The 23,049-nt window shown below is 40.0% G+C and overlaps 1 protein-coding gene across 2 annotated transcripts in view; it reads right to left on the reverse strand.

Moving 5' to 3' along the window:
• Ankfn1 (ankyrin repeat and fibronectin type III domain containing 1) overlaps positions 1 to 23,049 on the reverse strand; it is a 406,041-nt gene that overhangs the window by 318,025 nt on the left and 64,967 nt on the right. The gene's annotated exons all lie outside the window — the stretch shown is intronic.

Genomic DNA, 23,049 nt, shown 5'->3' on the forward strand with positions numbered 1-23,049 from the left:
ATACAATAAATAAGCAGGCCATGTGACCTTTAACCTATATGGAACATTCTAGAATGTGTGCATAGTTGTCAGCAGGCAGGGACATGTAGCTGTTGTCAATAATTCAGGTCACAAAACTTATGTAAAAACATCCACAGGGTAACAGAGTGGAGCCATAAAGGATCTCAATGTGCTACAGAGCACATCATGGATGGATATCAAGTAGTGGAAAATAAAATAATGTTAGATCTAACTTCTCTTCTGGAGGTGTGGCTTTGTCCAAAGTGGCAACAGGATTGATATGGCCTCCTTTATATTTCTTGGAGCTGGATAGCTCCTAAGGCTGACGTTTCTAATTCTGCTGGAGTGTGGGAGGGAGGCTGGGCTTGCGGAGGGCTGGGGTGGTGAGGGGACATGGATGTCCCCATGGATTGCCATGCCAGATGGCAGACACTGGTTGATTTTCTCATTGGTTACAAGCATGCTTTTCCCAGGCATTGGCCAGCAGGTAATTAGTCCAAGCTTCCATCTGGGAATGGGCTGGTGGCAGTGACCTCCTTTCCAGGGAAGATCTTTCCTCACTCGTGGCTACCTGTAGAAACACTTGTTAAGTTGTATGTGGTCTAATCATTCGCAGTGGCTGCCCTGCTTCTGGCCCTCTCTGCTCAACCCCAAGGAGGAAACCACTCCTGGCTTTCAGAGCCCTCTTCATCATCACTGACTCCCTTCTTTCTCAAGGTTATTATGCTGAAACTGTCCCTCTAGACAACTTGCCCTTGAGTCCACTTCAGTCCTTCTGCTCATTTTCATTTTAATTCAAGTCTCACCAATTAATTTTTCACCAAGTTTACTGTCCTACGACACCACCAGATCCTATTGCCCCACCCACCATCCTTCAGGTCCTTAGGTTTCCAAATCCTATTGCTACCATGGCCTTCAAAAAAGGGCTTTCTTTCTCCAGTCTCTTCCCACCTGCCCCAAGCACCATTTCCAACATGTTGTCTCCTCTATTATTTATCATCTCAAGGTAAAATACACAAACATGACCTCAAAAGACTTCTTTACGCAGCTGCTTCCATGAAGAGTCTATCCAGTTACCTTCAGGCAACAGAGAATGAATTTTGGAATCATACAGGCCCAAGTTTATATCCTAGTTCTTCCACTTGCTCCCTGTGTGACCTGAACAAATTATATGACCTCTGTTGGCTTCAGTTACTGCAACTTAATTGGAATAAATAATACGTACCTTGTATGGTTGTCAGGAGAATTACGTAAGTCAGTGTAGGCTATCTCATTGTGAGCACTCAAAGAGCAGTATGGTTACTAACATTACTCCCCACTGCTCTCGCATTACAGGAAGAAAATTAGAGGCTGTTTCCATCTGTTAGCAACATGACTGAAATGTCAAAAGAATATTAAGCAAGCTAAATAATTAATGGAAAATTGTACACTTATATATTCTGCTGTAGTGTAAAAGAAAATTTTAAAACTCAAGAGAAAAGATGAAAACCTAATGTGACTAAGTTCCTAGATTCTTTCCTCCTGAACATTTTAGCCATGTTACACCTATACTCTCCAGCACGGATGTATGGTTCTGATCAAAGTAAGTTCTTGCAAGTCCTCTGTCAATAAGGATCATTTACAATCTTTTTTTTTTCTCCATTAAGTTTATTGGTACATTTTTGGTATAAAATACAGTTACATTCATCATTGGGATCTTGTACCATTACATGAGTCTCTTGGTTCTTATTTTTTTTCCCCTTCCCTTGCCCTCCCTTCACCCCCTCCACCCTTCCCTATTTGCAAAGACCTTGTTTCCATTTTTTTTCCTCTTCTCATATTTTTTCCTTTCCCTTTTTTTCCCTTCCCCATCCCTCCCAATTCCCCTGCTCTTTTAGACCTTTTATTCCTGTTACACAATATCAGTTATACATTTTTAAAATTACAATGTTAAGATCTAGAAGACATTACCACACATTTTACAGAATTTAAAAGGATATAGAAAGCATATTACAAAAATCTTTTTTGAAATAAATTTGACAACTTCTAAGAAGTACCTTGGAAGACAAATTAATGAAACTAACTCTGGAGGAAATATAAAATTTGAATAGCACCTATTAAAGAAAGTATATTCCTAGCTTGAAAACCTACCTATATGACAACAGCAGGGTCATAAACATTTTTACTGATAAATTATATCAAACAATTAAAGCAGAAAAAAGAAGGAACACTTCTCCCCTCATTTTAGGAACTCAACATTGTGCTAATCCTAAAACTGGATAAAGACAATAGAAGAAAAAAGTATGAACATAGATAGAAATTTGTTTAACAAAACAAACTATTGGAAGTCAGGTCTGGCAGGATGGAGAAAGTGGTTTTGTTATAGGGATGGCAGTGTTGGTTGAGCATTGGAAGATCCACCCCCAAAAGTCATCATTTTGACAGAGGAAAGGAAAAAGCCATATGATCCTGTCACTAGTTGGAGAAAGAGTATTGGACTAAATTCCACAGCTGTTCATGCTAAAAGCTATCAGGAGACTAGAAGTAGAACAGAAACTTCTCAGCAGATTAAAGACATGTACTCCATACTTCCAGAGAGAACGCCTTATATAAATGGAGAAGATACAATGCTTTCTCCTTAAGGTGGGGAACAAGGGCAGATATGCTTACTCTTTATCTGTCCATTAAATTTTGAAACCTAGGCCCCACCAAAGTAGTCTGGCAATAAAATGACACAACTAGGATAGGATTGGCACAGCAGAAGCAAAATCTTTATATGTAGATGAAATGATCATCTACAGAGAAAATACTAAGAAATCTCTAGGAGCCCCTAGAACTTGTACTTGAATTTAGCAGGATTAGACAACACAAGGTATATATAAAAATTCAGGTCTGTGTATACTTGCTATAAATGAAGAATTGGATATTGAAATTTTAAAGTTATGTAGGAGTACAAAGGACCTAGAAAAGTTAAAAACAAAAACAAAAATAGTGTTGGAAGACATTTAGTACCTAATTTTAAGACTTCTTCTAAAGCTACAGTAATCAAGGCAGTGTTGGTGTAAGGAAAGACATATAGATCATTGGACTAAAACAGAGAATCTAGAAATAGAACCACACATATATGGTCCACTGAGTTTTGAAAGATTATTTAACATTAGCATTTTATAGAATATAAACTCAATTCAAGAGCCAAGGAAGAGATAGTGTTTTCAGCAAATGTCACTAGAATACCTGGTATTCATATATAAAAAATTAACCTCAACCCTTTTTTTCCATACATGAAAATAACTTGAAGGGATCTATGAACCTAAATAAGAAAGCCTTAAAGTATAAAACTTTAAGAAGAAATTATAAGGGAAAATATTTATGAATTCAGGGTAGGCAAGAACTACCTAGGATACAAAAACATGCTGTATAAAAGAAAAAAATTGATAAATGAGATTCCATCAAAATTTAGAACTTTAAATGACATCATTAAACTGAAAAGTAGTCCTTAAACAGACCATATTTACAATACATATAACCTATGAGCAGAATAGATAAAGAATTCTTAGAGCTCATTAATAGACAACCCAATTAAAATGTAGACATAAGAAGATGATAAATAGCCAGTATAGCACAAGGAATGGTGTGCAACTCTAGAATCAGAAAAATACTAATCAGTACAATAATAAGATTGAATTATACACTCATTAGGGAGATGAAGTCAAAAGTTTTTAAAGCCTTGTCATGACTTTTTCTTTTTGTTGGATTCTCCCCCTTTGCATTTAATTTGTCATGCCCAATGGATTCATTCTGCTGGGTTTCCTGGGGTTGTGATCCTCATTGTCTTTTCCTAGGGTATTGTCTAAAATTTTTTGGAATGCTGGTTTGGTATTCATGAAGTTCCTGAGGTGCTCTTTATCATGAAAGCATCTTATTTCTCCATCAATTTTGAAAGATAGTTTTGCAAGGTACAGCAATCTCGGTTGGAGGCTGTTTTCCTTTAGGGCTTGAAATATATCACTCCAAGCTCTTCTTGCCTTGAGGGTTTGCATTGAGAAGTCTGCTGTGATTCTGATGGGCTTTCCTTTGTGATTTGTTTCTTTTCTCTCACTGCTTGAAGGATTTTGTTCTTCTGTTGGATTTCTGGAATCCTAGCTATTATATGCCTATGAGTAGATTTTTTTTTGATTAAGGCTAGCTGGAGTCCTGTATGCCTCACTTATCTGTATGTGAAGCTCTTTTCCCCTCCTTGGGAAGTTTTCTGCCATCACTTCTGTGAAGAGTTTTTTTATGTCATCTGCACTCTCTCCTCTTTCTTCATTGACTCCAGTCAGTCTTATGTTATACTTCTTTGCATCGTCTAGCAGCTGCTGGATTGATTTCTCATGTTCCCTTACAATTTTAAAGCAATTTTTCTTTTTCTCCTCACTAATTGCAATCTTATCTTCTATATGTGAAATTCTATCCTTGCATTGGTTCATTCTGCTGTGCGGACTTTCCATGGAGTTTTTAATCTCTTGGAAATCTGTTTGCATCTGTTTTATGGATCCCTTTTGTTTCCTGTGTTGGGATTCCATCATGTTCCTCAGATCCTCTATTTTTTTTATCTGTGTCCTCTCTAGATTTATTAATCATGTCTTTCACCATGAGCAAAATCTTTGCTGTTATCTCAGTAATTATTTCTGATTTCATTTTTCCCAGATCCTCTTTTGTTGCCAGTTCAGAGAGTCCAGGTGGTTGAGTATCAGATTGTTCCATCTTGTTTCCCTTTGGGGTTACTGTAGGTGATCTGGAAGTCTGTTTTTGAGGCTTGTTTTTGTGTCTTCTCATTTCCGTGTGTGTGGGGGGGTGCTTCTGACGCCCAAGCTGCTCACCTTCTCTGCCCTAGGGGCCTGGGATGGAGGCACGGGAGCTTCCTTCTGGGTGCTGGGACTGGCTGAGCTTCTCTGCCCTAGGAGCCTGGGATGGTGGTGGGGAGCTGCCTTCCAGGTTCTAGGACTGGCTCAGCTTCTCTGCCCTAGGAGCCTGGGATGGTGGCAGGGAGCTTCCTTCTGGGTACTCAATCATTTACAATCTTGGGGATTTCATATGTGATGACAAGAAGTGTGGTCATCTTCCACCTTCATCGTGCCATTAAACATGGTGGAGAAGAGATGATTGAGTTATTTGAGGTCAGACAATCCAGGATGTGAATCTTGAACCTACCAAAAGACTATGGGCAGGGTATGCAATCTCTCCATACCTCAGTATCTTACTGTAAAATTAGGAGATTCACTGTCTGTGTAAAGGACATTAGATTCTTTTAAAGGGCTTCATCTATTTTAACAGTGCAGTAAGTGTTTCTTCCCATTCTCCTCCTAGTTTTAGTGACCTCCAAAGTTCACATCCTTAAGGCATTTTCTTGATTAAGTCCTTTACAAACTAAATGCCTTGTTACTCTAGGTGTTCTCAGCAAATAGATTCTCATAATCCAACTTAGAGTTTCAAAGAAAGGTTTTATTTAGACAGACTTGGTTTTGAATTTTGGTTTCAACACTCACTAGCTGTGTGATCTGGATAAGGCTATTTCTTTATCTGAGGAGTAGGAAGAATAACATCTCCTGAGGGCCCTTGTGAGGATTCAATGCAAACAGAGTACTGAGCACAGAACTTATCAAAGAGAAAAGGCCCAACAGATGTTAGCTGTTCTTGTGAAGGTGGAAAATAGCAGGAGTGGAACCTGGTAGGTTGGGGTCTGATCCCACCTTGACACAGATAAGTTGAATGACTGTGGCCCATTTACATAGCCTCCCTGTTTCCTTATTTGCAAAATGAATGTCGGACCTGCCTTATATCAAAAAGAAATATTGTGAAGATGAAAGAATTTCATGGGTATGAAGATTCCTTGAAAAATGAAAAGCACTGGTTTTATACATCTGCTAGGAAAAAAAGAAAGAAAAAGTTTTCTTTTTTTATTTCTTTCTTTTTCTATTCCTGTGCATGTCTGTCTGGAAGCTTCTGGATGACAGGAAAGGATCCTTCAATTTCTCCTGCACTCATTCTGTAGTTTCTCATTTCTGTTGCCTGGGCAGTACACATTCAGAGATTGTCTCTCATTTGTACTCTCCTTCAAAAACAAGATAAAGTGAAAACACCCAATCCTTACATATGGGCAGTGCTTCTGCCAATGCAAAGATTCAGCCCATGGTATGAGGGCCCGAACTGCCCCAGGGTGAGGGGAAAGATTAAGCATCTGTAAGAAATGCTCCCTAGGCAGGGAGGGAAAAATCACCTAACACTCTTGTGGCTTTTAGAAAAAAAAGAGTAAGAGAGGAGAAGGAGAAGGAGAAAAAAGGAAACCCTGAGCTTTAAACAAGTGGCCGGGCTGTTTGTCATCTGTAAAATGAGGCGATGGAAAAGCATGCAAGGGCCGTGGTCCCTGGGCTTGCTTCAAGGATCCGTGCCTCTGACATCTGCTCCAGCACTCCTGGGCTATCCATCTGCACTTGCTTTTTCTTTAACCAAAACAGAGAACTCTTACGGGGCTGAAGTTTCCCACCTGGCTCAGGAGTTTTAGACCTGGCCTAGGTGGTCCCTAAGTAAATATTTTTATCCTCGCTCACTCACCTCCTCCCGAGGAAAAACAAATTCATCTCTTTGCTCAGTGAGAGAAGAAAGCACCCAAACCAAACAACAGGTTATTTGCACCAATGGAACCCTCACCCCAGGGACTCCTGGGAGGGCATGTGGTTTAAATCAGAGTGCCTAGGCTACTTGTCCATCTTCTAGACAGATCGGGTTAAAACAGACTTGGAGAGAAAGTTTGGATGCCCGCCAAAGCACTTTAGTGCCTGTGCAGACTGGCACCGGGACCCTCCCCGCCACCCAGTAGTTCTAGAAATCCATCCGCAGGCCAAAAATAAAGAAACTGTTCAACCTAAAGAATCTACTGTGGTGCACCTTCAACTTCTCATATGGAGACTGAGTTCCTCAGGATTTTTCCAGAGCTTGTAGTTCAATGGAAATCCTTCTGCTATAGAGAGAATTTTAGGGACACTTACTATTGGTTTGGATTTAGTATTTTCATCAGGTGACATAGAGGGTGTTTCTCCATTTGTACCAGGCACCATATGGGACTTTAGGGATCCAAAGATAAACTACAACCTTGGCCCTCAGGAAGTCGCAGCTCTTGGGATGAAGGTAAAAAGCCAGAAGCCAGATATATAATTGTAAAACTATCAGTTTGCTAAGGTTATTGTAGCAAGTTATCGCAAACTTATGGACTTGAAACAAAATGGAAATTCATTCTTTCACAGTTCTGGAAGCCAAAGTCTGAAATCCAGGTGTTAGCAAGTTCGGGTCGCTGTGGTGACTTTAAGGAAGCATCTGTCCCACACCTCTCTCCCAGCTTCTGGTGGCTGCTGACCATCCTTGCAGGTCCTTGGCATTAGCTGCATGATTTCCATCTCTGCCTTGGGTTTCCCCTGTGCTTCCATATCAAATCACCATCTCCTCTTTTCTTGTAAGGGCACTCAAAGTTGAATTTAGGGCTCACACTAAATGCAGGGTAACCTCTTCCAGAGATCATTGGCTTTATTGCTCCTGCAAAGGTCGCATTTCCAAATAAGATCATGTATAGCAATACTGGGGGTCAGTGTTTGACTATAGCTTTGGGGAGGAACACAATTCCATTCGTTATAAAGACTAAGTGTGACAAATGCTATAAAAACAGAGGCAAGCACAGAACACTGCTGAAACTGAGAAGAGGGGAGTCACTGAAGGCTGGGGTGTGAAATAGGGAAGGCAACCAGAGAAGGCAGGATCTGGAGGGAGTTTGGGAGGACAAGTTGCTTCTGGAAGGGCTGCTTGTGTAAGGGCTTAGAGATTTGAAAGTACCCTGAAGGGGAGGACTCCAGGTTTGGCATTTGAGTGTTGGTGGGCTCTCCGGATCTCCTCCCTGTTAATCCCTTCTCTCAACCACCATGTGTGTGGCCCAACCAGAAAGGCCTGTGTGCTGGCTGTGATTTCAAATAGCACAGCCTCTATCTTCCCAGGCCCAGAGCCCCCACTTTGGCTTTACGAATAACCACAAAAAGGCCCCAACATACTCCTCCTTGCCTTGACTTCTCTCTCTCTTCCTCATCATTAGGTTCAGTGTGGTGTCTTCCCTTGCTTGTTGTGAGTACTAAATAAACATTCGTTCATGTTCAATAAGTTTCATCGGTCTCAACATCCGAAGAGATCAACGAGGAATTGGTGAGAGTGGATGTGTGGAGTGAGATGGGGTGGAGGAGAAGTGGGTCCACACTGGGGAGGCAGGCTGAAGTCAGATTATTGGACAGTAATACCATAGAGATCCCACAGCAAAAGTCAAACACAAGGGATGTGTGGAAGCCAAGCGGCCTTTTTCACCTGTACAAATCCAGCATGGATGAACAGTGAAAAGCCTGAAAGAAGAGTCTGCCAGATCATGGCTGGCTGTCTTTGGAGCCAGAATTTCCCAGTTTCTTAGGTTTATTCTGGAAGCGTATTTGAGGTCAGTTGAATGTTAGGCACCAGGTATAGAGGAGTCAGCTCTGTGGAGTGTCCTATGAGTCCCTTCCAGTTTATGGAGGTTATGTGATTCCACATGCCCCAGCGGGCCGAAGAATGACTGCTCTTCCTGGAGTGAGTTGGCCACTGGCTAAGAGTGATGTGATTTGTCACTTGCATCCAGTGAATAGAATGATCAAACTAGTATCTGCATGGCTTGTTCTTTGATTCTGATGAAACTGTCTAAATCGAGACTATAAACCAAGTCCTGGCAACACTCTGCTGGGGTGAAGGGTGGGGAGATCTTACACATGTGACACTCGGTTGCCAATGCTTTTGGATAAGGTTATTGGAGCATCCTTTGATATGAAACAGTTCATGATTTGATGGAAATTAAGGTTCACACTGAGTGCTTTGCCCAAGCTGAGGTCACAGCGCAGGTTTGGGGTTTTATGTTCAAACAAACTGCACAGGAGCTTTGCTCAAGGGAAGCTTTTCCCCAACCATGCTGGGGTGGATGTTTTCAAATGGACTTTTTCACTAAATAGCCCACCACTCTGAGAACTCTGTATGGCTGACTCAGAAGGCCATAGCTCATGCATTCTTGTTGCTCCTCCAAGCTCATCATTTAGGCGTGGCTTTGGAAGTTCTTCAGAAGATTTTGCTGAAGCATTCACACTGATCCAAAACTTCACTCTTCTGCTGGACCATTCTTTGTGACAACCATGGCATCCTGGATCATTTTAGAGTCAAATCTCAGGCATATGACCTCCAAAGATAAAAAGCACAGAAAAAATAGCCAGCTTCCCCCCATCTCCAACTGCTTTTTAAAGGCCCAATGACATTCCATATTAGAGGCTTGGAAAGCAAAACACACGACTGTCAGCAAGCTGCAGGAATTGTACTGGCATGATTGGGTTGTGGTGGCTCTGTCTACAGACTGTTTCTTGTCTGCCTGCCAAGCCCCACTGTCCCTGATAAATGTATTATTCAGAGATAGCTAACAAGAGAGGTGGGTTGTACGATTTAAACCCACCCTGGGAAAGATCAGTGAGGGCTTGATCTAGGAATAAGGCAAATAGCATGAGATTGAGGTTTGGAGAATCCAAGGACACTTCTAGAAAATTAGGAACACGTCAGTGCATGCTCATTACTTTTATATCCCCTATAGGCAAAGCCAGCAGTAGGGGCTATGGGCATACAAAGAAATACACGGTGTGACCCCTGCTCTCAGCAAACTTTCAGGGTGTGTGGGTAGCTGACAAGCATTCCATTAGGGAGCACAAGTGACAAAACCTCAACAAAGTTTAAGGATCTGATCCGATTGAGATTATATTTGTGTTATATTATATAGAAGGAAGATAAATTTCAATTTGGATGAGTAGAAAATATACAAACTTTGGTTTTGTTTAATGTTCATGAAATGTTATATAGCATTTACTAGTTCTGAGTGCTCTAACTAGATATTAATTCATCTAAGCTCATTGCAATCCTATGATGTATGTACAGCTAACAGACATTTTCTTTTTCTTTTATGTAAGGAAATTGAAACAGAGTGGTTAAGTACTTTGCCCCAGACCGTCTAGCTAGTAAATGGCAGAGGTAGGATTCAAAGCTCAAGGAAAAGAGCTTCGGTTGGACTTTGAAGGTAGGCAGTATTGGAAAGACAAGAGGAATGGCAGGAATGGCAGGGCACTGGTGAGGGAGGGAGTGACCTCATGAAGGTTGTGTGCCTCTCACTTTGAAGTCATTAGTCTTATATGCAAGGGACATTGAAAGAGAGCTGAAAGACTGTGTAGTGATTTAGTCAACATCTGGCTTAAGTTTCAGCTGTGGAAATGAAAACGAATGGATGAATTCAAGAAAAATCTATAAATAAAGAGCTGAGACAAATTGTTGATTAATTGTGAGACAAAAGAATGTCAAAGACTTCTCTCTCAAGTTTGACTTCAAAACTCATCATGCTATTGATAGAAATATGGAGACGAAGATGAAGAATGGGGTTTAGAAAGATCAGTGATGTGTTGCACATTTTAACATGACTGTAGGACTTCTAAATATATGTGTCATCAGGTAATTCCTTCAGTGGATTTTGAGCTTAGTAACGCAGTCACATTTGGGTTTGGAGATTTAGGAGCCATCAGCAGAGAGGTGAATGGTTGCCACTGCTTCAAGGAAAAAAAGAGCAGACATTAAGGACTGAACTTCATCTCCATCCAGTTGCCAGAAGAAGTGAACTAACTAACAATGAAGCAGTAAAGAGGAATAAAGAAGAAATGTATAAAAATAAGATAGTATAGTGAAACTATACTATAGTGAAGTGTAGTATAGTGTAACCATACCATAGTGTAAGATAGTGTAAACTAGCAGTGTATAAAGATAAGACAGAGTAACCATGAGAAGGTGATATGAAAAGAGTCAGTGATGTGGCCAATGATGTGTCTTGCTGCAATGAAGTTGTGAGGCATGGGAAGAAGTGTTTTAACATTTAAGAGCAGAGAAAGAATACAGTAATGTCTGAGCAGCCAGAATAAGTGGAACTGCCCCCTTTCTCATCTCTCCACGTGTGTTGCCTGCTCTGCTAACATTTCCTGACATAGGATGGGTTTAACACTTTCATGATGGGGCTGTAATTCATATATCTTGCTGCCAGGCGGCTCGAGCCACTAGGGATGCATGTGTGACTAGCTCATTGGGCGGTTTGTACTACTGGTGGTACAAACAGATCTAATCACTTTTACCAGTCTTTTTACTAACAAAATTAATAAAAAGCCACCCAAGGGGACAGTTATTCATGTACCACCCGTAGTTCAGGAGGGTGGGAACATCTTAAATATTTCTCTTCCTGTAAGCTGCACAGACTAAGGAGAGAAAAACTACGTGGGCTTAGATCAAAGACTCTGCTGATAAAAACAAATTTGGCACTCAGTGGAGATCACAACCAAAGGCAAAATACACCCAGGTTCTGATGGTTCAAAATTTCCTCCAGCTGTCATCATTTTTGAACACAGGTACTTTACTAGGTGTGCATTCATTTGCCAACTTTGTTGGGTGTCTGAAATTAGTAACTACTGTGTTGGGGAGAGTGAGCTCTTAGCTTATTAACAAATCAAATTTGAGCTCAAATGCCGAGTTAAGATGTTATGATTTGTTTTTAGTGAAGAAATGTGTGCTCCTGCTGATGACTTTAAAATTTTGAACCTATAATTTAATGATTTTTCTGGAATTTTGTCAAAGGTTTTAATGAAATGTTAGTGAAATGAAATAAAGATACAAGGTTTTAATAAAAATGTAAGTTTAAAGAATTAGATTTTAATAAATTTGGATATCTTCTGATCACTAGCCCTCTAAGAACTCTCCCATTAATTATACCATCTCAAAGATAAATAATGTAATTGGGAAGAGGATATAGGTTTATATGCTTTAAGTAGCCTGAGATAAAAATTTTCAAGCCTAAAACCTTGAACTCATGGTTATCTAGCTGTTCTATTTCAGTCTGGACTGATTTCCCTTCTTTATATTGTTTATCTTGTTTTTTGAATGTGAAGATGATACTTCTCATGACATCTGAAAATGTAATAGAAATTGTGAACTCTTCCTTCTCTTATTCAGTAATGCAATTTCTCTTCTCCCTCTGTTTATTTGTTTTATTGTATTTCTGGGCAACAATGCAGTTTCCTAAGTGCCCACCCTTGTGGTATTATGACAAGCTTTGGTGATATGGTTATTATAACTAAGATTTACTTCATTCTGTTTTTCAGTGTTCACAGCAGTGAGAAAATGTAATGGCACTAATACTGTACCTTCTGGTTCAAATTCTGGAATGGATTCTTTTGAGATCTAAATGGAGAAGGGTCCCTGCATACGTAGGTCTTGCAGGTTGTCCATCTCTTACATTCTCAGTGGGATAATTATTAAGTGACCAATCTTTAGGAGTCTTTTAGATATGAGCTTGTTTCTATCTATTCTCTGAATTTTAAAAAAATAATTATTCATGTTTGCAGTACATGCTAAGTGAAATAAAACAGACACACAAGATTAAATATCACACTGATTCTCCTATATGAGAAATCTAGAAGTAAAGAGTAAAATGAAAGACAATAGGAAATAGAGAGATAGATCTTTCTCAGATGGGAAGGGACCAAGAGATGGTAGGAGGGGAGGGGAAGGGATGAAAAAAGGAATTAATATGTGTTATGTATATGTACCAATTCTCCATAGTAAATGAAGATGTTCTCTGAATTTCTTAAATTCTTGGGTAAACGACCAGTAATCCTCATTGTATCTTGAAACTCACTGAGTTAGTTCTCTTAAAGTTTCTGTCAATTCAATATTGTATTGAAGGCCAATGTTAAGCAGAAGGGAAATTCTCATTTCCCTCCTCTGCTTTCTAAATGATGAAGATATTCTAAATTCTAATGACAAAGACTCTTGTAAGATACTCTAATTTTAATGGAATCAGATTTATGGCAAATCTATATAGTACCAAAGGCTACTACCTCTTTATTTTTTAATATAATCTGGTATTAGGAAATCATTTTTAAGAGCCAGAGATGTAGCTCAGTGGTGCCACACCTGCCTGACAAGGTCAAGGTCCAGTTTGATCCCCAGTACAAAACAAAAAAGAAAGAAAGCAAGAAAGCAAGCAAGCAAGCAAGCAAGCAGGAGGAAAATGGAAGCAAGGTCTTTGTAAATAGGGAGGGGTGGGGGGTATTGTAGGGAGGACAGGGGAATGGGGAAAAAATAAGAACCAAGATAGAGTATGTAAAGGTGCAAATTCCCAATGATGAATGTCATTCTATTGTATATCTAAAATGTACCAATAAAAGTAATAACAAAAAAATTATTATAAATAATAATCTTTAGTAGGAAGATATTCTTGAATACTATCTGGATAGATAGCCTAAGGTATGATGTCATCAAAAGAGAACTTTTGATTCTATTTCCCTTTACTGAAATGCAATGCTTTTCACTGTCTCTCCCTCTGTGGCCGACAGGGTTTTGTATCACTCAATCATATACAGGCCTAAATTTCTTTTTTCTTCTTTCCCTGATAAACAACATGCCACCCAGTTTCTTCAGTTGGGATAGAAAAAGGTTTAAACAAGTAAACAGGTCTAGCTTCAAGCCAATGTCGAGAAAGGAAGACCTGGCATGGGTATATTGGAAGGCTCTCGAAGGGATCATCAAGGTTGGTGGTAAATAAAGGAGCTCTGGAAACGCATTTGCCTCATGATAAACTTCTGCAGCAGTACTGACACCGAAGTTGCCCAACATACAAGCTCTGATGTTTCTTTTTTTTCTTTTTTTGGTACCGGGGATCAAACTCAGGTCCTTGCCCTTGCGAAGCAGGCGGCAAAACCACTGAGCTAAATCCCCAGCCCAAGCTCTGATGTTTCCAAGGATTTGTGTCTTATAGAGGCAGATATCTAAGGGAATATATTAAGTTCATTCAGCCACAAACCTCCAAAGTCTGTATTCAAAGAAGGGCCATATTCTTTGCTAGAAAATTCACTCCCTTTTCGGTGCCCTAGCTTTTTTACTTATACTCTATTATATCTCCAAACACTTCCAGCCTGGGCGGCAGAAAGGGGGGAGGGGAGTGTTAAATATTTCCTTCTCACAACTTCCTTTCTTACCAGACTGTAACCTCCTGGTGGTTAGAGACTGTGTTTGCTTCATCTACAGATTTTCATTATCAAACCATATAGTTGAACTTTTTTGAGTAAATAGTCTGATTTCCTTTATGGACAGACACAGTTGTGCTGGATCCCAGGCCAAGGTGTCTGAATTATCAAAGTGACTTTACTCCTCAGAGCAACAGAATTCTTATCTTGGACAACTTAGCTGAGGCAAGAATTTGGGTCACATGTATTTCTGCCATTTAGATATGTTTCTCTGAATGGAGCTAATATTCTTCTTTGACCTTTTTTCCAAAGGTTTGTTGATTGTGGAGTTGTAGCTATAGACTTCACCATGCAGGTAGAAAAATATCTGAGATTGCATATTTCTTTCTGTCTTAACAGCTCAAATTCAAGTATTTGTCTCCTTTATTCTGTAGGTTTGGTACATAAATGACATTTATAACCATTCAAGCAATACTGGAAAGTCCTACCCTAACTCTGCTGCTTCTTTTCTTGTTGTCAGAAAGGACATCTGCCGTATTACTTGGTTTTATAGCATATTGGGACTTTCCCCCCCTCTATGACAAAAATACCTGCTTCAACTCTGTTGATCAGAATTGTCTAGCAAATGCACTTTTCCTGGTCTCTGGAAAGTGTACCCAGATCTTAGCCAGAACCTTTTGTTCTAGTATCATAGGACACAATCCATCTTCTACACTATCCCTAGCTGTTCCCTCCCTTATTCTTACTCCTTTTCCTTACTCATGACCTTGAGCTGAAAGACATGATGGAAACATCCCTGCATCCTGAATGTCCCTTTGCAAATTTCCATCCTGAATATTGATGTCTTTGCGGATATCCCATCTTCACTCCAGAGAAAGGCAGTGAATAATTGGCTGTGTGTCCTCTTCTCTGGCCTCTTAGCTGTTCACACCAAGGTGCCTCTTAGTGGACAGTCCAAACTCTGCCCAACAGACCCTTTTCTCTGACGCTGAGAACAGGGTTTTCTTGTGTGGCACCTCCTAAAAATCTCTTTTGTTGTTCTTAAGAGTCTAGGATGGTGCTTTTAGATCAAAATATCTCATGGCATTCTTCACTGCAAGAATCTCTGTGGAGTTTCCCCTTCTCACTTACTTAACTTTTAAAAGTTTAATTAAATTTTTTAATTAATAAGTTTTACTTTATCCCATTCCCCCCTCCCCTCCCTATGCACAGAAGCTTTGTTTCTATTTTTTCCTTCCATTCTCACTTTTTTCTTGTCTCTTCCCTCCTTTCTCCCTCCCTCCTCCCTTGTTCCCCTGCCCATTTGAACACTTTCTTCCCATTTCCCAACATCCATTATACATTCAGTCCTTATTTCCACATTCAGTTTCTCACACCAGAGAAACAAAGTGGTATTTAAACATGTGTGCCTGCTTTATTTCACTTAAGAGTATGGTCTCAAGGTCCATCCACTTAGCTATAAATGTCTGAAGCTCATCCTTCTTTATGGCAGAGTAGTACTCCATCATATAAAAAAAACCCCACATCATCTTTATCCACTTGTCAGCTGATAGGCATTTGGGCTGTTTCCAAGATTTAGCTATTATAAATTGTGCACTGTAAACATGGGTGTACATATATTGCTGGGGTATGATGCTTTTAATTCTTTCAGGAAGATATCAAGAGGAGGAATAGCTTAGTCAAATGGAACCTCTACTTTCAGTTTTTTGAGAAATCTCCACACTGATTTCCACAGTGGTAGCACCAGTCTACACTCCCACCAGCAGTGGAGAAGGGTTCCTTTTCCTGCACAGAGCTGAGGATCAGTGGGACAGACTAGAGGATGCAGAAACAACTCCAGACACACTCAACCACCTCATCTTTAACACAGGGGCCAAACACCCTCACTGGAAGAAAGATAGCCTCTTTAGTAAACAGAGCTGGAAAAATTGGCTTTCCACATGCTTAAGATTGAAATTAGATCCATTTCTTTCACCACTCACTAACCTAAAATCGAAATGGATTAAAGACCTAAATATTAAAACAGAAGCACTAAATCTGCTAGAAGAGAGAACAGGTAGAACTCTTGAGGACATAGGAGTGGGCAAAGACTTCATGATCAAAACCCAGACCACATGGGAAATACTACAAAAAATCAACAACTGGGACCTCATCTTATTAAAAAGCTCTTGCACAGCAAGAGAAACCACCAACAGAGTGAAGAGACAACCCATAGAATGGGAAAAATTTTTACCAGCTATTCAGATAAAGTACTATTATCTAGAATATATGAAGAACTACAAAAAATCAGACCCCCGAAATTTAAAGACCCAGTGCCAAAATGGGCATCTCAAATAAAAAGACACATCTCAGATAAAGAATTAGAAACAGCAAATAAATATATGAAAAAATGTTCAGCATCATTGGTCATTCGAGAGATGCAGATGAAAACAATATGGAGATTCCATCTTACTCCAGAAAGAATGGCTGCTATGGAGAAATCAACCAGTAACTCACAGAACTTTTGATATCTATTTCCATTCACAACTTCTGCATATATTTCATTCTGGATGTTTCTTCCTGAATTATTTTTCTACTCCCTATTATGCTTACTCTCTAGTAAAATAGAACAAGGTGATCCATAATTTTTTTAATAGCCACTGAAGCTTAACATGGAGCAAATAGAACTCTGAATCAATAATCTCAGGAGAAAGAGAAACACAAAGTGCATTCTGAAGGTTACAGAGTTCTAAGTTCTAATCAGTGTGACCAGTTTCAAGAACAACAATGCATCCCAGGGCTCTGGGGAAAAATTGTTTCTGTTTCTAAGGCTTGCAGACTGAGGCAAGATGTATAATATATTGTCAAATATTTGAGTACCTCCAAGCAATTTCTCAATCAGCGGTTGAGATATTACAAAACTCATAACAAATATCCTGATGTTGTAGAACTAACACCCAACAAGGAATCTGGAATATGAATTCTAGTCTGAATTCTACCATTGTGTGCTTTGAGGCAATTTGAATCCTGAAACCTATTTTCTGATTTATCAAATTGGGCCAGAAAATAACCCCTATTTCTCCAGGGGGGATTGTGAAGGACACATAAACAGAATGATATTGCATAAATACTAGATTTAACGTATTGCATTTTTAAGCTAGCTTGGCAACCTAGAGCCCTCACAAAAAGGACAAACTAAAACGAATAATCCTAGAGTCTCTGATTGTTGTGACCGCACTGTGTGAGACAAAAGAGCATTCATTCTGTTTGAAGTGTTTCCTTTCTACAAAGACAATCTCTGGCCTTCTTAGTTTTGTTTTCGGGCCCAATTACCCTTCAGGAGGAAGAGCACAATTACTCACCTCTCTATTCACAACCGGTACCCTAAGCCCATCAGGACAAAACATTGGAAGCAAAATACTAAAGCCAATATCTACAACAGATACACTTTTTATAATAGCTAATTGAAATGGGAATAAAAAGAATTGGCATTTGCTTACACTAAGGTATTTCATACTAGGGTGTAAAATAGTTTGAAGTAAAACCTAATATTCTCTTAGCTTATAGCTCTGGACAGCCATACCACCTTGAATTAATTAAATGCTTTGCATTCTTTCGTTATAGTGTGGAAATAATAAAAAAAATTCATATTGCCTCTGCTTTCTAGCCAAGGGCTCCTAAAAATTATAATTTCCTAAGTGACAAGAGCGTCAGGAGAATCTTTTGTTGTGTTTGGTCTTTGACCTCACTTCCCAACACGGATCTCCTAAATCCCTTGGAATTTCCTGGGTGATAGGACTGTCTTTTGTTCCAAGGGCCCGACCTGTGGTGGGATCCTGGGTGGGGGCTGGTCACAGAAAGTCCGAAGTATGATTACAAGCTTTAGCTTTCAGCCCTATACCCTCTTCTCTGGAGAAAGGAGAGGAGCTGGAAATGGAGTTAATAATGGACCATGGTGATTGAAAAGTCCATAACAATCCCTGAACTAGGGGGTAGGGAGAGTTTCCAGGGTGACAAACACATCCGTGTGCCAGGAATGTAGCACACCTCAACTGCATGGGCATAGGAACACTCCTGTGTGTAGTTTTTTCAGACCTCACCCTATGTATCTTTTTTATCTGGGTGTTTATCTGTATTCATTATAGTACCCTATATCAATCAACTGGAAAATGTGTTTCCCTGAGTTCTGTGGGCTGGTCTAGCAAATTAAACCCCACAAAGGGCTGTGAGAACCCCTGTGTTATAGCCCATTAGTCAGAAGTCTAGGTAACAGTCTCCTATTTGTGACTGGTGTCTGAAATAGGGGGCAGTCTTGTAGGACTGAGACCTTTACCCATGGGATCTGATGCAGTTTCCAAGTACATAATGTCAGAATCAAATGGAATCATGGGCTACTCATCACTGTAGAACTGCTTGGTGTGTGTGGTAATCTGGTGTTGGAAGTGCTGATTCTAGTGGTTTGCCAGAGTAGGAAAAACTGTTTTTTGTTTGTTTGCTTGCTTGTTTTATTTTTCTCCTTCTCACTAATGAGATAGTTCAGTCAGAAGTAGACTTAATGATAGTTCCACACTTCCAAGGCTTGAGAGTCAAGAGGAACAGAACATTGATATGCACAGATTCGGGTACCAGTGTGCGACACGGTAAGGGGCAGCAATGCTGTGTAACCTAGAGAGAATTCTGTGACCCAATAGGAAGGAATGCAGAGATGTACAAATGCACACACAGGTATACACACCTCAAATGGCATCCGAATTGAAGACAAATATGCTTTGCTATTTCATTTTGAAGGCTGTCATATTTTCAGTAGACCAGAACAAAGGAAAACACATGAGGAGCAGAAAGTGCACTAAGGGTGTTATTACTTTTGTTTGAAGTCATCCATGCTGAAGTTGATTTTAATTTAAATGTGGGGTTAGTTTACTTTGGGGGTCATGGAACACATGTAAGCTAGGACACTCTGCAATTATCTTCCCCCATGTAAAAATCTATGAGCTCGTGCACGTGGCAGAAGGCTATTTGTTATTTTTAACCTGAAATAAATTAACCAGCCAACTCAGGGGTACACAGACTTAATGGCAGGGACAAAAATGAGCCACTATTTTCTTTGCCTACCTCTCCTAATAGATGTAATGGAGAATTGACTTTCTTGGGCTGAAATCTAGAAAGGTAAGCCTAAATGTTTTTCTTTTCTCTTAATTTTTTTCAGGCCTCCAACCTTTGTGTAAGTTTTCATTTTGAGACTGGGTCTCATTAAATTGCTGATTTGCCTAGGATGGGCTTGAACTTATGGTCCTCCTTCCTCAGCCCCCCAAAGTGCTGGGATTGCAGGCATGTACCACATTAGCTAGCTTAAATGGTTATTTTCTAATAGTCTCTCCCATGTAAATAGAATTTATTCCTCTGCTTTGTGCCTGGTCCTTGCACAAACATAGTTAATTTGAAAAAAATAATTCTGGACTAGCATTGTAATGACCTGCTAAGGATATGAGTGTGTTGCCTACCTCCCCCAAAATTCATGTATAAAACCTGATTTCTATGGTAATGGTATTATGGGGTAGAGCCTTTGAGAAGTGATTGCAGCATGGTGGTGGAGTCCTCAGGAATGGGATTAGTTTCCTTACAAAGCCCTTACAGAGAGCTAGCTGATCTCTTCCACCATGAGAAAACACAGGGGGAAGCCAGCAGTCAGCATCCTGGAAGAGGGTCCTCATTAGACACTGACTCCATGGACACCTTCACCTTGGACTTCCTGGCTTCCAGAAAGGTCAGGAAGAAATTTCTGTTGTTTATAACACACTTCATTTCGTGTATTTTGTTGTAGCATCCCACATGGTCTAAGATAAGCCCTTTCCCCCGACCTATTCTAAGTTATGTTGATGTACTCCCATCTTTAGGAAAACCTATGAGAGGTCTTGCTTTTATAAAACTGTTTCATACAACTGAAAAATTGCAAGTAAACAAAATATTGGGAGGTTGCATCTCTGTATCCCTTAGGAACCACACTAACAAACTCTCTGCAGTGGGGTCTCCATAGCTGCAGGGGGTGCCTGGGAGGAAGTGGCCTCATGGGCCCTGCAGGTGATCACTGGTGATCCAATAGGGAGTGGGGCTGGGAAACCCACGCCGAGGCCTCCAGGAAACCCCACAGATGCTCTCATTTTCTGTCCACTTATTTACCAAATGGGTAGGCTAACCATGTTCTCACTTGTGTTGAGAGGGTGAAAATGTATCTTTGCATTGGATGAGAACAATAAAACAGAGTCACCGTATTTGTCCCTCAGAAGGTATAAACTGAAAAGAAATGACAACCTACCCATCATCAGCCCACTCACAAAAAGGTGTGCCTGTGGGCAGTACTGATTCCATGAATTGTGTATCGAAGGGATCCATGGTTATAATTTTTTACTCTCAGGACCCATGTGACTAGATTCTTAGACTTTGAACACAGATTTGTAGATTTCAGAGTATTTCTAATCACTGGAGGAGCCTTGAGCATAGGCTTTTCTTAATAGTGAGATCCCCACATAATTTAAATCTCTTTAAATTGCCTGACTTTATAGAACTGCCACTGTGGAGAATTCTTGCTACAGCCCCACATGGAGGGATATAATATTGATCACATAATCAGGCAGTACTGGTCGTTTTGGTAATTAATGCCCTAGGAACAGATCCAGGATTGAAGTCTATTGTCACAGGTCAAGCTCTAACAAGAGACTACTATATTTTGTAATGAGAGATATACAGTTCAAATTGAAGGTTGAGATTTTTTTTTTTTCCAACTGACAAAACTTGGTAGCTTCAGAAGGCTGATTCATGTGTTCTATCCAAATTTCCATGTGGACAGTCCTTGGATCTCCAGCAGATTCTAGATGTAGTAACAGACTATTTCAGAAAGCTGCTTTAAAAATCTGCAAATTCTACATTTTTCTATATCAGAGCTATCCAGATACAGCTTGTCTCAAGATACATGGAAGAGAACAATCAATAGCATCATAGATGGCGAGTTGGGAATCACTCTTTTGCTCAAACTACCCAGACAGTCGAAACATTCGATTGCAAAGTGACAACTTCCCTTGCCCTTTATCTGGCTGAAATTGCTTGACAGTTCCCACTACAGACTTCATGATTCTTTGCTGCCATATAGGTTTAACCTTTACAGGACAGAGCTGGGTGCATGTTTATGTCCTTTGTCTCAGATACTCCATTCAGTGTGAGATGGATGCCTTTTGGCTTTTGTGAAAAGGTAGTCTTTTGAATGGCTCACAGAATACAAAATCATTTCAGAAGTCTGCCAAACATCTAGATTGGCCAGCCTCACCCTATTCAGGCCAAGGAGCTTTGACAAGTTGCTATACAGAAAAGCAGTCTTTCGGAGGCAAGACTGCTTGCGAGCTCTGCACATGAAGTCCCACTGAGGGCAAAACACCAGCTGCCTGAATATCCTCTTGGGCTGCATCTCCAGGAGTAGAAAGGACTCTTCAGTTTCAGCAAAGGGAGCTTTGCCCCAGCCAGTCAAAATGCCTCTGGGTTGGCCGATTGAAATATCCTCTGACCCAGTATGCCTGCACAGCTTTTCCAAGCTAACCTCTGCCCAGGGAGAGGTCAATAAAAAACCAGATGCAAATAAATTAGCATTCATCACTGCTGATCTAGTATAAATATTTATAAGGGAAAGATGCAGCGATTTTTGAGTGATACCATGATCCGGACCCCACATAAACAGTTAAAAACAGCCATACTTGAGATATTGCACTTTGCTTTTTTTTTTTTTCCATTTCACATCACCGTAATCACCTAATAAATATTTAAATGGACCCATTTGCTGTAACTATAAAAGAACCGTGTAAACTTGTTGTCATCTAGACACATTAGCCGTGGTGGAGTCAATGAATTTCAACAGTCATTTAATATCACAGCCACTAGCTACCTTAAAACTGCCAGCGACGGCCTGCCAGGAAGCTACGGTAGCAGCCCGCTCACTGCCTCCCCAAGCAAGACACGAGCTTCATTATGAATGCGAGCATTGCTTCTCTAATTAGGCCTGGGAGAAGTTTAACAACCATCCTACAGTCTTGCTGCTGACAAATATAAAAATAAAGCCTTGTTCGAATTAGCAATGTGAAGTGAGAAGGTCTAGAAGCACCGACTGTCTGAGAGGCGGTGAAACAGCTCTAATCTATAGTGAGGTTATTTTGGTTCATAAACTGCTAGTATGCTACCTGCAGGAGGTCTCCCCTGTAAAATGAATTATAGTAAGCTATATGTGATAATTAACCATGCATTAGCAAATATCTGGAAACAGGGAGGCTCTGTTTTCTCTGTATTTTGACTAATAAAAGCATGAATTTGTTCAACAAATGATCATTTAGGTTGTGGAATTCTAACCGTATTGGAAGCACACAGTGAGCAATACAACATTGTGCTGGTCTAAGGGTTTCCTTACCCAAACAGGCTGCTTAATAGGCTGCCTGCATACTATGATGCTATTCACAGACCTAAAAACCACAGCGGTGAAAAGACAAATACAATATACATTTAAAATAATATGAACCTTGTGCTCTTATTTACTTTAAAATCACCCTATATGTGACAATTAAAAAAAAACCCATGGGTAAATTTCTGTTTCAGAAAACAACCTTATATTTCATTTAAATAATTTAAAAACAGCTCCCACCACTTTTCGACAATTAAAAGATATATATAATTTTTTTAAAGACTGGTTTTCTAAGAATTTTCTTTAGAAGGTTTTTAAACGTGGTTTGCAAATGAAAGCTAAATCACAGCCTTGAAAAGACAACACTATTTTCTGAATTATTTAACTCATTATCTGAAAGGGCATAAAATAAGTAGCACACGTAGAGACCGATGACTTTGAAAGAAGTGTTTTGGGTGCTGAAGTCAGGGTAAGAAGAGGGGCTGGGCACTGGACTGAGGAAGTAGGATCCTGGGAGGTGGATGAGATGAG

This window comes from Heterocephalus glaber, unplaced genomic scaffold, assembly GCF_053883595.1.
Source record: "Heterocephalus glaber isolate CG9 unplaced genomic scaffold, H.glaber_assembly_v1.0 deba00001773, whole genome shotgun sequence".
NCBI lineage: Eukaryota > Metazoa > Chordata > Mammalia > Rodentia > Bathyergidae > Heterocephalus > Heterocephalus glaber.